General features: G+C 42.2%; 1 protein-coding gene and 1 pseudogene across 1 annotated transcript in view; one reads left to right on the top strand and one right to left on the bottom strand.

Moving 5' to 3' along the window:
- Atg10 (autophagy related 10) overlaps window positions 1-9,853 on the bottom strand; it is a 313,448-nt gene extending 303,595 nt beyond the window's left edge. The window contains exon 1 of the mRNA XM_021180551.3: window positions 9,777-9,853. The gene's annotated coding sequence lies outside the window, so the exon portion shown is untranslated. The remainder of the gene's footprint in view (window positions 1-9,776) is intronic.
- LOC110308167 (small ribosomal subunit protein uS11 pseudogene) lies at window positions 6,264-6,722 on the top strand (annotated as a pseudogene).
- Window positions 9,854-16,529: the final 6,676 nt, after the last annotated feature.

Raw genomic sequence — 16,529 nt, 5'->3', positions numbered from 1 at the left:
CTTTAAACTTATCTAAGGACTGAGCTTTGCTGAAGAACATTATATACTATAACGCAAACACAACCTGATTAGCAAATTTGAAACTACACCATATTAAAAGTTTATTAATCTCACTCAAATCCTCAACAGGGTACCAAAATGAAATATGAGTGAATAACTGTTTCTTTCCTCAAGTAAGAATACTTCAACTTATTAAAAATAAAAACATAATGCAATCAACATATTTAGTCATATTTTTCAAGCCTGCCTCTGCCTCTTCCTCTGACTAATAGAAGCAGAAATCATAGTCTTAGCAGTTCCTAGAGGGCATGCCTGAAAATGAGGCCAAAATGAAATAATTACAATGTGGCTCATTAGCCAGTAACACCACCAATAATCCCATTTGCCTCAAAAGCCTAGTGTGTGTCAACTGTGTGTTTCTAGACAAGCTTATTTTGATAAGCTGTAAGAGACCCTTACTCTGTAACCCATCCAGGCCTGGACTAACGTGAAGACCAGGCTAACTGTACGCTTGAGGGAATCCCCCTGCATCAGCTTCCCCAGTGCTTGAGATTACAGATGTGAGGCACCATGCCCAGTCAAACTGGCTGGATGTGTAGGTACTTGCCTCTAATTCCAGCATTAGGGAGGTAGAGGAAGAAGGACCAATAGTTCAAGGCTACCCTGGCAATACAGCAAACTGGAGACCAGCCTGGGCTACAGGAGACCCTTTCTCCAAAAAAAAAAAAAAAAAAAAAAAAAAATCAGGTAAAAAAAGTGAATTTAGACTTTAGCAGTAACACCAGAATGACTGAACTGTCAATAAAAAGGTGGTGTTTAGCAAGGAGTTGTGGCCCATGCCTTTAACCCTAACACTTGGGGAACTTCTTCTAAAGCAAGAAGACTGGCTTCATGTTGGAGGTGAGCCTGAACTACACACTAAGACCTTGTCTCCTAAAAGAAAACAAAAACAAAAAATAAACTGCTCAGCAAATCTCAATTCTCCTCTCATCTTAGCCAATACACCTGTTGTTTCTAATTATACGGAAAGCTGCAAATGAGTCCCGGCTCCTTGTGTCATGGTGTATAAGGAGCTAATACATGTGTCTGGCCTGAGTCTTGCTTGTATGGCTAAACAGGCCTGGTATTGACGGTTGTTGTGGCTTACTGTTTTCTTTCCTTCTTTCCTTCTTTTTTTTTCCCCATTCCAAATCTTTCCTCAATGACTTCAGTAGAATTCAGAGATTGAGAAAACAGAATCATGTTTTTCATACCTTTCCAGTCTTAGGTTCAGTCAGCCCCAGGAGAGGGTGAGGACGCTTCCCAGCTGCTGTACAGCTCAGTGAGCTGTCATACCATGTATGACCACTACCCAGATGATCTCACCCAACTAGAAACAGTTTTCTCACTACCACACCACATATATTCATGTGTTCTTTAATGTCTTTGGAACTAGATCTATGTATGTGTGGGGTTTTTAGCTTTGTTTTGTTGGCTTGTTTGTGTGTTTTTTTTTTTTTTGCGGAAGATATTTCTTATGATAAATCTATAAGACAGTGCATATTGAATCATTATTTTATATATAACTGTTTCCCTAGATTTAAGGTTACTTATAAATAAATATACACACATATAGAATAGAACATGCTATAAATACACTTAAACATTAAATATCCTTTTTCACTACTTAAAGGAAGCACCTTCATGTTATTCATGTTTGTCCTTCCTGGGGATAATTCCGCACCACTGACCATGAAAAGTAGCAAGTACTGTTAGATAAAGAGAATGGAACTGGGGTGGTGTTAAAGTGTGAGGGAAGACGATTTACCACAGAAAGAGACCCACTGAATGGACAGCAAGGGCTAAAGGAGGGCATGGAGGAGAGAGGTGAGTACCACATCGTGATGATGTGTATAGAGGAAAAGATCATGATAATATCCATCATGATATCTGCTAACTTGAAATTTTAACTTCCAAAATCATACTAAAAGAGAACCCCATAGTATTATAACTATAAATATAGATGATGTTGAAAGACCCACAACGTGAGGACTCCCCCACGTTCTGACTCAGGAGAGGCAACACCCAAAATCACACAAGAAATGGTCTTGCTGCAACTGCAAGAGGATTTTTATTCAAGAGCGCTCTCGGGCCCACGGTCATACACCACGCCAAAACATGCCATTTCAAACCAGGCATGGTGGCACAAGCTTGTGGCTAGGGTCGCAGACAATTAAGCTGAAGTGTCACTTGAGTCAGTAAAACAGGAGACTGAGTACGAATGGACGGAGGGGAAGGGAGGATGAGGGGGGCAAGAGAGACAAATCTAACTATGAGAGGGAAACTTCAGCTTTCACAACAACTTGGCTTGGTTATTCATGTACCTCGCAGGGTCCCTGACAGACAAAGCTCGAAAATGTAGATTTAGGGGCTGGAGAGGTGGCTCAGCGGTTAAGGGCATGGATTGCTCTTCCAGAGGTCCTGAGTTCAATCCTCAGCAGCCACATGGTGGCTCACAGCCATCTGTAATGGGATCCAATGCCTTCTTCTGCTGTATCTGAAGACAGCTACAGTGTACTCACATACATGAAATAAGTAGAAAAAAATAAAGAAAGAAAGAAAATGTAGATTTCATGTGAAATCCTATGGCGAGACCAAAACAATTATAAGATTCTATACACCTCCAAGTAAATATTTCTAACAACTACCGAGGAAATGATTGCAAAGCAATCGTGCCAGAAAACTGTGACCAAAAGCAGATCATGTGATAGGGTTGGTGGCTAAAAGCCTGCCTTTCAAGGCCCATGGCAGCCTGGGTGGGGCAACCCAATAGGCAGCTTGAAGAACCATCAGAAGGGAGGAGGGAGCAGTTCAGGCTTGCAGCTACCTAACAGGTCAGTCTGCCTCCCTGCCTTCTCACAATACATACCGCCAATCAAAGTTTAAACAGGAAGCAACATGTTCTTGGATTGGAGGGAGAAACCCACTGATAAGAGCATGTGTTGTCTATGGCCTCTGCAGCAGCAGGTCCCAGGAGGGCATGGAAACATTTCACTCTCCTCCAGCCTGTATCTCATGCAAGGGAACCCACGAAGTCACCATCCTCCTAGTGGTTTTCAACCCCCACGCTCTCTCTAGCTTCTTTAATATGCACAGCCAGAGAAGAATATGGTAGGTACACTGAATACTGTGCTACTACGCCAGCAGTAGGGACCTGAAGGGACAGAGAGGATGACAGACAAGCTTTCAAAAGAGTGAGTGGCACAGCCTCGTCACCATCTTCCTCAAACCCTGAATTAGAAAGCTGTAACTGGAACAAAAACACCACCCAGGTTACAGGCACCGAGGAAGTAACTGGGAAACCTTGCTGGGATACAGAAGATATGTACCCTTCCTCCATAACTGCAGTTGTACCCATTCACCTGTTCCCCAATGAAATACTGAGAGGAAGAACCCTAGACATCAACTTGTAGGGAGGGAGATAAGGGACACGTGCTTACTGAGTCTGCAATACCAAGTCACACAAGGCCCTCCTCTGTCTCACTAACATCAGTGTCAACTCAGGGCCAAGAAGAAGCTGTTGAACAAGGAAAGAGACGCTGAATTGGGGTTTTACTGCTGTGAACTGGGCAACTCTTATCCAGGGCAACATTTAATTGGGGCTGGCTTACAGGTTCAGAGGTTCAGACCGTTATCAACAAGACAGGAGCATGGCAGCATCCAGGCAGGCATGGAACAGGAGGAGCTGTGCATTCTACACCTTGATCTAAAAGCCATTGGGAGCAGACTGTCCTCAGGCAGCCAGGAGGAGGGTCTCAAAGCCACCCCCACATGGATACACTTCCTAGACAAGGCCATACCTCTTCCAACAAGGCCACACCTCCTAATAGCGCCACTCCCTGAGCCAAACCATCACACACACTTCCCTAAAGGTGAGGAGATGCACATGTGTAATTCCAGCACTTTAGAAACTGAGATCTGCAGACTGCTAGCTGCAGGCCCTCAAAAGTTTCTCAGCAAGACCCTGTCTTTATAAATAAATAACAAAATAACTGATTAATTAATTAAATTATAAGGTTGAAGAGGGAAAGCCTTTTTCTATAATAGCTAAAAAAACCTGAAACCTAACAAAATAAATAAACAAACAAACAAACTACTCTTCATTATTAATTTTAAAAGACAACAAATCATCTAAAAGCAAAATGTGAAGAGAAAACAGCTAAAATTAGAAAGTAGATGGGACCCAGTTATAGCAGAAAATACCTACAATCCTCTGACAAGGGGAAGCTGAAGGAGGAGGAAAAGAGGCAGATAAGGGCTAGCCTGGGCTACAGAACAAGTACCAGGCCAGCCTATGTCATAAGACCATTCTGAGAATCAGAAAAGAAAAGAGAGGGTGGTAAGGAAGGGAATTCAAATATAAAAAACCAGAAACTTCATTCTTCTTTTTGCAAACCCTGCCCAGACATTAAGCAGCCCTATTTCCACAAACATTTTGTTTATTTTTGCAGCATGTATCCTAAAAATACTAATTTTGTGGGTCCTCATGGGGAAAAAAATAAAAACCAAAATTAACCTAAGACTCCAAAACAGAAAGTTTTTAAAACATGAATTTAATTCTTCAAGAGCCAGGCGGTGGTGGCACACGCCTTTAATCCCAGCACTTGGGAGGCAGATGCAGGCAGGTTTCTGAGTTTTAGGCCATCCTGGGTTCCAGGACAGCCAGGGCTACGCAGAGAAACCCTGTCTCGAAAAATCAAAAAGAAAAAAAAAAATTCTTCAAGAACTAAAATCTGAAATTTGAACATGACCCACCAGGTGGAAACAAAGTCATTCCAAAAAGCAGGCAGAGCGCTTACAAAGACAGTATAAAAAGTACAAGGTACGTACAAATACATACATACATACATACATACATACATACATATAAACATGCATGCATGCATACATGCATATGCAAATGGGAGCAAGGGAAAGAGTATAGATTAAGCAGAACCTACTGGCTCATGTTTAGGGACTGCTGTGTAAGGTAAATGAAATAAGCAGAATCATACTGAGTCATCAAAAAGGACGGTCATAGTCTGCTATTGTCATTTACTGCTAAAGGACAAGGCCTAACAAAGCATTCTACAGTGTAGAACTCTCTGTAACATTACCAATAAAGGAGCTGAAGAGGCAGCTCAGCAGTTAATAGTACTTGCTGCTCTTGCAGAGGACCAGAGATCAGGTCCCCATGTTCACATAGGTCAGCTCACAAGTCTAACTACAGCCTCAGGGAACCCCACCCTATTCTAACCTCCATGGGCACACATTCACACATGGCAGCAACTCACAAAAACACACGTATACACAAAATATATATTTTCTTAAATGTAATACTAATAGAGAGCTGGGGGTGTATCCAGGAATAAAAGGGCCTGTGGTCAATTCCTATAACCCACCCACCCCCAAAACACACACATACACAAACATAGCAGTAATAGAAGCTGGAAGATATGGCAAAACTGACCTGAGTCGGGAGAGTGAAGAATTAAGGACTAACCTCAGCTAAAAAGTGAGTACCAGTTCTACCCAAACAGTGTGCTACATGACACTGTCTCAAAATCACCACCACCACCACCATCATCATCATTATCATGCAGTAGAGCCTCCTATATATAGTGTTAGTCAGTTACAGGTCAACAAGATGAGGAGAATGACAGCGTCTGGGTTCTCTCTGACACCTATGGCCATAACCAGCCATAACCGGCCCTCCATGCACTCCATGCTCATGTCTAAGTGCTAAAAGATAAATCATGGTACACTGATCCTTTCAGAGGCCGAGTAGCTACGTGATTCAAGAATTGGGCAGTTCCAGAATGCAAGCAGTCCGGGGCTCTACCATAGAGGAACAAGGCAAAGGCTTGTCCAGACAGGAACACAAAACAAGGTAAGGAGCTATCTGAAAACTTTAAGGGAAGCAACAGCCTTATTTGGACGATTCCAGTGGAAACTCGTTAGCTACAGGTCGGCTGCTAGTGAGAGCTTAAGTTTTATTTTCCTTGAACTTGACAGTTTTCACTGAGCTGAGTTTTTGTTTGCTGATGTGAGAGCTCACAGTAATGACCTCTCAGGCAACAATTCCCAATTATTTTTATAACAGTAAGCTGTGTTTGTGCAGAGTATGTGGTATGTTTCCATCTTTCCTTTGACCATCATGAAGCTCAGAACTCCATCTGTGACTGCCTCGGTGACTGTATGGAAGTAGAAAAAAGTTCTGGTGGAGGAGTCTGGGGAGCACGTTCAGAAATGGCACCTCACAAGGGGAAGGAAAGGAAGGAAGAACAGGTCATCAGCCTGGGACCTCAGGTGGCTGAAGGAGGGAATGTATTTGTTGCCTGCCACATCTTTGCATCCTTCAGTGACACCCTGGACCATGTTACAGATCTTTCTGGCAAGGAAACCATCTTCGGAGTAACTGGCAGAATGAAGGTGATGGCTGACCGAGATGAGTCCTATCCGTATGTAGCCATGTTGGCTTCCCAGGATGTGGCCCAGAGGTGCAAGGAGTTGGGCATCACTGTCCTGCACATCAAACTCCGGGCCACAGGAGGAAACAGAACCAAGACCCCTGGACCAGTCAGCCCTCAGAGCTCTTGCTTTCTCTGGGATGAAGACTGCGTGGATTGAGGATATCACCCCCATCCCCTTTGACAGCACTCGAAGGAAGGGGGAGGGGGGCCGTCATGGTCGCCGTCTGTGAAAAAGACTTCTCAAACTATTTTCTATTAATAGACTGCTTTGTGTAAGCTTTAAAAAAAAAAGTAGAAAAAAAAATGTGCAGCTCCATACTGGATGTATTTCTGTGTCACTCGTCCTAATATCTTTTTACTCAAGCTTCATATCTTCATGACCAGGATTTATCTTTGTTTTTATATCATTTATAGGTTATAAGTCAGCTCAAATACTTTTGGGACAGACAGGACATGAATTTAAAATTATAAGCAACACAGATAAAATGGCTAATATAAAAGAAACCTGATAACAAGATAGGAAGAAAAAATAGTGAGCCCTCAATATCATCCTGAGAGATTTGAGACTTTTAAAAGAAAAGTTATAAATAAGAATAAATCATGGCTTTGCTTTCCACAGTGGGTAATCAACTTTATATGAAGACTTCCAAGCTGAAAGAACACAAATAAAATACAATAAAATCAATGATAAACTATACAATCACTGTTTGAAGAATTAATATGGGTTATTGATGTAATACTTAAAAATAGCATTACTTAGCCTTTCCTATGTAACAAAACCATGGTAACTAAAATCCACATAGATCCTTTTGAGTGTTACTATAATTTTCTCTATAGATGAGAAAGCCGAGATACAGGAAAAGCAGCTTGCTATGGCAGTTAAAGGCAGTAACAGCCAAGAACAGCCAAGGCCCACAGCCTATGCTCTGGAGGAAGTCGGATTCCAACTAGCCCAGGAACTATGAATGAAAAGAGCTTTGTAGCACTGAAAAAGATGTAGACAGAGCAATCACGAACCTGGAAATAGGTTGAAACGACTCAGAGTGGATTGAGGACTACAATAAACTCTGGGGAACAGGAAGTAAGCAGGTTACAAGGAGCCTTCACACTCGAGAGAGTCCACTTAAAACAGTAAGCAGTAGCAGACCACGGTGGGTTCCAGAGCACCAAGAGGCAGATGAAAGCTCTTCTTGGAAAGATAGTGCTCGGTAATATGAAGTAACCCTAACTTCAAGGACAAGCTTGAAGTAGCCACTCCCCCTTGGCTACTACAGACCAGTGAGTATTTGATGTACCCAGTGTAGTAGAAGGTCAAGAAGAGCACAATATTCTCTTATCCTACCTTCCAATTGTTTTTATAGCCTGCTGTCAAAGTACTATCACCAGGTACTCTCTATAGTGCTTTCTTTTGAATGTTGATTATACTTGTGATTCAAACATAACCTCTGAGGTCCAAAGCACATCTTGAGGCCTCAAGATAATATTTAAATCAGCCTCACTCTGAAACTATCTACTTATGTAAGCTTTACTGTTTTTCCTAGAGGGATGCTTATGTTTCTAAGAAATCTATTGAACGTTAAAAAGTGCTATCAAGATATAATTTGTTCCGGGCATGGGAGTAGATGTCTATGCTCTAGAGGCTGAGGCAACATGATGGTGAGTTCTAGACTACACTGGACTCAGTAAGACCCCGTCTAAAATATGAAACTGTGGGGGTAGTGTGGTAAGGTTGGCAGCATGGTTGCCTAGCCTGCACAAAGGCCTGAGTTCAATTCCCAGCATCACATAAACTGGGCATTGTGTTTAATACACACAGAACTTGGGAGGTGGAGCCAGGATCAGCTTAAGGTCAGCCCTAGCTTTCCAGGGAGCTCGAGGCTAGCCTAATCTAGAATATCTAGACAGGGAAAGATAGGATTTTAAAAGCATTGTCTTAGATATCCCCACTTTGTATAGTAAGATCTACACCCTAATCTTGAAATATTCCACATTCAAATGAATCTAGCTTAGAATTATTTATTCTAGTTTCTTCCATTAAAATATAAATAACAACTTTCTGTTTGTTTTTGCTCATTGAGACAGGATCTATCCATGCATAGTGCAGGCTAGCCTCAAAATGGAGGTAGCTCTGCCTCTAGCTATGCCAGGCTGGGGTGTGTATAGCCCATTGCCCCCACACTTGGGTGACAGGGATAGGCCATCAAGCTCAGGCATGACATCTTTAAAACTGCTCTGTGAGACTTTTAACTCCTTTGTTGCTCTTAATTTTTTTTTTCATTCTAAGTCATTTTCATGACTAAGAATTTTAGTTCTAAGTTTTTCATTCTGTGTCATTTTCTCCTGTCAATATCTGACACTTTGAAAGCAGCGAGGAGCAATGGTACCTGGAATCCTAAAATAGACTTGAGTCCTGCACAGGGTCTGGGTTCTCCAACCCTAACCATCATAAATGTTCGCTTTCATCACCACAGTGGGGGCCACTGTCACATTATAATGACCCAAAGAACTATATGGAAAAGAACTATTGCACTTAGAAAGAGCAAGCCAATTGTCAAAGAACACTTAAAACATGAACACAAGCACTGGAGGGAAGCTGATGGCTCCTGTAACCTGTGATAGGGTCTGTAAACTCAGCTTCTCTGAGGAGAGGCTGAGGCAAGAGGCTCAAGGTAGGTAAAACAGGCATGAGAGTGTCCACTAGGAATCCCAGCCCTTGTGTGACAAAGGCAGGGTTGTCTAGAGTTCCAGGCCAGCGTGGGCTACATAGTACAAATCTCTCTCAAAAACAAACCCAAGACTGTTCTGGTTGTTTTGGTTTGGTTTTTTTCCTTACAGTTGGAAACAATTTACATCTTGCCGAAAACATGTTACTGCAGAGAATGGGGCTCCATTTTGATTCTGAAAGACTGTGACCACCCTGGGCTTTACTACCAAGATTTTCAAAATTATCACTACAGATGCAAGTATGGCTTCTATAAATCAGTTAACTAGTCCTTTATCTCCGCCCCCCTCCTTCCGGGTTTTATAGATTATGGGGGGAGGGGTTGTGTTGGCTGCAAATCTGAAAGCCTGCCAGTCACTTAACTTCCTTTGTTTCAAGGTCACGTGAGCACATTCCTAGCACAAGGTGGAAAGGTCGCCCGGGCGGCCCGCGCCCACCTCCCAGGCCTTTTGTTACGGGCTGGCCAGTCCTCCACCCTTCTCAGGTCCCAGGAGGCGGGCGAGGGCTGCAGGCAGCGGCGGAGGTACCGCCGTGGTTAGGTCGCCGAGGTTAGGTGTACTCACCCCGCTCGCTCGCCCTGACCTGGAGCCGGCGGCGCGCACGGGGCGGGGTGGGACGGGGCGGGGCCAGGGCGGCAGGAGCGACAGGGGCGACAGGGCAGAGGAGGAGCTCCGCCCGCGCTGCGGTGAGCATGCGCAGTGGGGCTGCACGGTGACGTCCGGGCGAGACCTTCCTGCAACCCGGGCGCCAGCAACCTTCACTTTCCCCGAGCCTAACCCTCGTGGTGCTCTAGGCCAGGCAGGGGCAACCCCGAGCCAGGGTATCTGCACTCCCTTCCCCATACGCAGTCATACTAGACGCCTGGCTATAAACAGGGGACTCGTGACAAGTAGAGTGCGAGCCAGGATGCGGGCCGCGAGCATCCCCAAGAGCCTAGAAAGCAGTGCCAGCTAAACGAGGTGGTCACTGTCGCCCATTTAAGGCTGGGGCGAGAAGTTAGGAATTCCAGTGCTAGTAACTATCATTTGCAGCACAAAAATCAGAAAATACCAATCAGTAAAATAAAACCAAGAGGCAATGGTAGGGCCAAGGAAAATACCAGAAGATGTAGGAGTCTTAGGGGTCATGGGGATCAATAGGATATCTCAGGAAAAGCACGGCTGGTCCATTAAACAGTACAGTATTTCTTAGAAAAGAAACAGGCAAAATGAAACTGCTGTCTTCAAATGTGAAAAGGGAAATTTTGGTCTTGTGCAAGTAGTGTAAGATTACCATGTTAAGTAGCTAATAAATTCCTGGGACTCTAGGTAATAGTTTTGCAATTTCCTGTAAGTCCATATTGTTTCGAAATAAAAACAGTGTGTATATGTGTGTGTGTACTGAGTTTGTTTTATAAATGGACAGAACATAGATCTGTGGTGACCACTGGCAAAACATGGGGAAGGGGCTAACTTTAAAAGGGGCTTAGAATTTAGAAGGATGTTAGTTTCTGATTGTAGGTTTTATTGATGATTAAACCACTATTTTGTTTGTCAAAACAAAAAAAGCTACATTTTGCCACACACAAAATAGTTTTAAAACAGTTTTGTAAAAATGAACTTTAACTAACTTTTTTGAGCAACTATTTTTTTCTTTTTTTTTTTTCAATAGTCTGCAAAAATCCACATTTTAATTGCTTCATAATATTCCATCAAGCACATGTGCCAGGTTAATTATATTTTAGTGCTCTGTACTTGAAAGTAATTTGACATCTTAAAAAATGTATAGTATTTTTTTATTACGTATTTTCCTCAATTACATTTCCAATGCTATCCCAAAAGTTCCCCATACCCTCCCTCCCACTCCCCTACCCACCCATTCCCACTTTTTGGCCCTGGCGTTCCCCTGTACTGGGGTATATAAAGTTTGCATGTCCAATGGGCCTCTCTTTCCAGTGATGGCCGACTAGGCCATCTTTTGATACATATGCAGCTAGAGTCAAGAGCTCCGGGGTACTGGTTAGTTCATAATGTTGTTGCACCTACAGGGTTGCAGATCTCTTTAGCTCCTTGGATACTTTCTCTAGTTGAGCAACTATTAATGAATTGGTAGCACCTAATTTAATTTATTTTTTAATTAGAAGGAATCTGTAGCCCAGGCTAGCCTGGAACTGTAAATTCTTCTACATCTGCCTCTAAGTGTTAGGATTAAAGCTTGGAACATCTGAATCTGCTTCTATTTGACATGTTAGTTTGTTTGTTTTGAAGTATAAGGAGTTATTTGTAGGGTATTTATGGTAACTCATGCTTATAACCGCAGCACCCAGTGAAGTAATAGGTGGTGGTGGCAAGAGGAATTCAAGGCCAATCTGGGCTATAGAGGAAATTCTAGAGCAGCCAAGTCTGCTTTATTATTTTCTAAAAATAAAGTAAAAGTTACCAAAAAACCTGCCCATGTACAAATAAGAATCATTGATTTACCATACTATTGTACTCAAAATTTTAGAATACGTACCACAAATTATATCACATTAGCTTAAGCCTGGCATTCTATACCAGAGCCAGTTTCAAATGACATGATTCACCTATGGTAGACAGAAAAATAGGATGTAAGTCAGGTCACCTCAATGCATTTCCCTATACCACGATTCTAGTCGGTGTTAGCACACAGCGTGGTAAACTTTCTGGGAGCATGGTTTCTTAATCATAGCATCCCTAGATTCATATAAGACGCCAAATGAGTAGTCATTGAATAAAACAATGAAGCAATCACAAAGTAAGAGGAGGAAAGCTCAAATGAACCAACATCTAGGCCTGCTTACCCATCATATTTGAATATTCTGCCTCAGCCCCCTAAATACTGATAGTATTTTACCTAACGGGTAAAACACTTGACTGGCCTGTCTGAGGCCCTGAGTTCCACCCACAGAAACAGAGGAGTGTGGACAAGGAGGAAGAGGAGAGAGAAAGAAAACGGAAAGAGTGTTATCTTGTAGCTGCATATGCTCAATGTACACCCAAATGCGTAACAGAATAAAGCAAGCAAGCCTTGAGGGGAGAGGCCGCTGGCTTCCAGTTTGCCAGGGCAGTTGAGAGGAGGCATGAAACACACTATATAGGAAGCATGTTCCAGTAGTGAGCCTGTACTGTGATACTTGATGTCGTGGCTACATAATGCTATACGTCTAACAAAACCCATAGCCAGGCAGTGGTGGCGCACGCCTTTAATCCCAGCACTTGGGAGGCAGAGGCAGGCTAATTTCTGAGTTCGAGACCAGCCTGGTCTACAGAGTGAGTTCCAGGACAGCCAGGGCTACACAGAGAAACCCTGTCTCAAAATAATAATAATAATAATAAATAAAAATTTTAAAAAACATAAAACTGAACACCACTGAAAACAAATCCACAGGTCAATTATGAACCATGTGAATATTGATATACAAAAATTGATATATCTGTTTGGGTGAAATTCTTTCTACATGTGGAATGTGGAAATTCTGTGCTAACTGTTCAATTCGCTGTAAGCCACTTTTTTTTCTACAAAGAAATTAAGTCTTTAATTAAGAAAATGATCCTGCAAATCAGGTGTGGCAGCTGCTACCTGCTCATCATAGCGTTCAGACAGCAACCCATGCTGCTGCGAGTGGGAATCCAGTCTAGTCTACACAGCGAGTACCATGTTCTTTGCTGTAACCTACAGAATTAGCCACAGGACTGACATTTGTGGGTTTGAACTTCTTACTGTTGTCGTTACTGTCTTTTGTTATTGGATATTTTGGGGCTGACTTGGAATTCACTAAATAGCCAGCTTGCCATGGCCAAATACATGTGAGCAATGCTCCTGCCTCAGTCCCCCAAAGCTGACATTACATTTGGCTCAAGGATCTCATTTTTGAGGGTCTAGTTTGTACTAGGAAAATCATCTTGCATACCAAACCCTATTTGAACAACTTAAATAATGATCAGGCTATTAGTAAATGATGCCTATGTTCTATTTCAAGGGACATTTTTCTCTTTCAAGCACTTGAAGATATTTTAGAACTGAGTTGTCGTTCATACCAGAGGAACTCAATGTTTTGAAAGGCTCACTGTAATAGTTAACAGATTTATAGAAGCCATACTTGCATTTGTAGTAATAATTATGAAAATCTTGGTAGTAGCTGGGCGTGGTGGGAGGAAGAGGCAGGCAGATTTCTGAGTTCGAGGCCAGCCTGGTCTACAAAGTGAGTTCCAGGACAGCTAGGGCTATACAGAGAAACCCTGTCTTGAAAAAACAAAAACAAAAACCAAAAAAACAAAAAACAAAAAACAAAAAAAAAACAAACAAAAAAGAAAGAAAGAAAGAAAGAAAGAAAGAAAGAAAGAAAGAAAGAAAGAAAGAAAGAAAGAAAGAAAGAAAGAAAGAAAGAAAAAGAAAAAAAGAAAATCTTGGTAGTAAAGCCCAGGGTGGTCACAGTCTTTCAGAATCAAAATGGAGCCCCATTCTCTGCAGTTACATGTTTTCGGCAAGATGTAAATTGTTTCCAACTGTAAGGAAAAAAAACCAAAACAAAACAAAACAAAAAAACAACCAGAACAGTCTTGGGTTTCTTTTTAAGACAGGGTTTGTACTATGTAGCCCAGGCTGGCCTGGAACTCTAGACAACCCTGCCTCTGTCACACAAGGGCTGGGATTCCTAGTGGACACTCTCATGCCTGTTTTACCTACCTTGAGCCTCTTGCCTCAGCCTCTCCTCAAGAGAAGCTGAGTTTACAGACCCCATCACAGGTTACAGGAGCCATCAGCTTCCCTTCAGTGCTTGTGTTCATGTTTTAAGTGTTCTTTGACAATTGGCTTGCTCTTTCTAAGTGCAATAGTTCTTTTCCAAAGGCTTACTTTGGGTCATTATAATGTGACAGTGGCCCCCACTGTGGTGATGAAAGTGAACATTTATGATGGTTAGGGTTGGAGAACCCAGACCCTGTGCAGGACTCAAGTCTATTTTAGGATTCCAGGTACCATTGCTCCTCGTTGCTTCCAAAGTGTCAGATGTTGACAGAAGAAAATGACACAGAATAAAAAATTTAGCCCTCTAGGCTCTGGTTGTTCCATTCCACTCCTGGTGCTGCTCTTGGTGGTCATCCCATAGTACTTGCATTTCAAACACACCGGGGTCTCCTGCTACAGCTAGGCTTTCCTAATAGCCTCTCATAGGCTCTCTTCATGGTGGCAAACCTCAGCTTCTTTGCACAACCCTTTCAGTCCTGGGCCAAGCATATTCAAACCATCACAGTCATGACTGTCTGACCAACAAGGGCTACACAGAACGACCCTATCTAATAACACCCCCCCCCCAGATTAGCACCAAGTATATAATAGCTAGTGAAAGATTACAATTATTCAACTAGTTAGTTCCAAATGAATGGTATCTTACGTTCTACAACTAGGAACTGGCCATAAAGAATATTCCAGTTTGGTTCAGACTTTACCAAATGGAGGAACAGATCCTCTATGTAGGCACAATGAATAATGACGGAGAAGAAAGAGGATGCTATAAGAGTTGTCCAGTCCTATTATAATTACATGGGTTGTTAGAAGGCTGAAAGTGGAGTAAAGGTCTCCATAACTGAGGAGTGCTACATGTGTGTGTGTGTGTGTGTGTGTGTGTGTAACACATGACTGTTTTCTACTATGAGCTCTTTAATTATTTACACTGTTCAGTGTATGATAAAGAGAAGACAAAGTGCTCACCATATAAACTTGTTTCTGATGCTTGCTCAATGCACAAAGAACGTCCCGAGCTTCTCAGAGTCAGATATTCAGTCTGGCCACTGAGGGAAGGCTGGAGTTTTACTTGGCTGATTGCTCAGGGTCTCCTAGTGCAAATGCTCTACAGGATGATGCAACCATCAGTGGACAAAATTCAGCACTGAAAAGACCAATAAGGAACTACAGTGCTTTCCAAGATATTTATGAATTCCACTTGTCTCAACGAAGCTACTTAGCCTGAGGTTACTGGCAGATGCGATGCTTGGCCTGGAGATTCCACCAGTCTGAAATATCCTTGGATCCAGTCAGGCACACTGGGTTGTGGTCAGCAGTGGAGGGCTATAGGACAGCAGTCAGCATGATATGAAAAAGACTACAAATGTGAGCTGTAACCTTGTCACTTCACTACATCATTACAGTAAACGCTTTGCTAAGTAGACTGTGGGTTATCTCGCTTCTTCAGCTTTCAAAAATATAATTAAAACAATTTGGACTGAAATATCCATAAGAAGATATTCAATAGGCACTTTGGCATTTAGAGCCCATGAAAGAAGTCAGGCTAAAAATATATACAGTGGACTGGTGTTATCTCTTATGCTTATTTAATGTATATTAACTATATGATATGCATTTGGCAAGACAAAAAGCCCAATAACATATTTTTCTTGTAGCATGGTTCTCACGTGCAAGCCAACAACTTCATCTGGCATTCAACTAGAGCAGCAACCTTCTGTTCCAATAGCAAAGGAAGACTGGCTGTGCAGGACTTCTTGATTGATAGTGTATATATTCAAGATGGTGTACGGTGACTTGCAGGGAATGTTAAAGATTTTAAGGGATAATTTTAACTTGTTCTATTTTTGCCTTTCATGCTGACTTTAAATCCTAACCCCCTTAGAACAAGTTGAGACTATATTTGAGTGTCATTGATATATAGATGGCTGCAGTTATGGTCACAGAAGACACTATTTAAGGGAGAGTACATCTAGCAATACATAAAGAGATCTGAGAATGGATCCTAAGTAATCTATATGCACAAAAGATTCAGGGAGACAAACACTGAAAAGTGATCATTGGCTTTGGAAATTAAAAAAAAAAACACACATACACACCAAAAAAAAAAAAAGCAAAAAAACCAATGGTAACCTTAGCAAAAGCAGTTTGAGTGATAAGGTGATGATCTGGGTAGGTTGTTAGAGCCAAAGTTATGTTTTAAGTTTTAATCACTGTGCCTGAGACATTCGTGAAACAAAATGTCTCTTAACCTATAAGCCCCTTGCCCAAGGAGATACTTTCTTCAATGCTATGGCCTGTTGTTTATGGGCAATTACAAGCTACATGTTTTCATTCCCCTAAACAACTTTGTTTGACTCAACTGTATTGGATGAGCCTGGTCACATGTAGGCAAGAGGAATATGTGCAGGAAAAATGCCAGGATCTGTGCTTGCTATAGTGGTTTGAATATGCTTGGCCCAGGCTCTATTAGGAGGTGTGGCCTTGTTGGAGTAGGTGTGGCCTTGTTGAAGGAAGTGTGTCACTGTAGGGGTGGGCTGTGAGACCCTCCTCCTAGAGTGATCTGTCTGAATCTG

This window comes from Mus caroli, unplaced genomic scaffold (genome assembly GCF_978045245.1).
Source record: "Mus caroli unplaced genomic scaffold, Mus_caroli_1 scaffold_15, whole genome shotgun sequence".
Taxonomy (NCBI): domain Eukaryota; kingdom Metazoa; phylum Chordata; class Mammalia; order Rodentia; family Muridae; genus Mus; species Mus caroli.
This window is presented reverse-complemented; position numbering and strand designations above follow the sequence as displayed.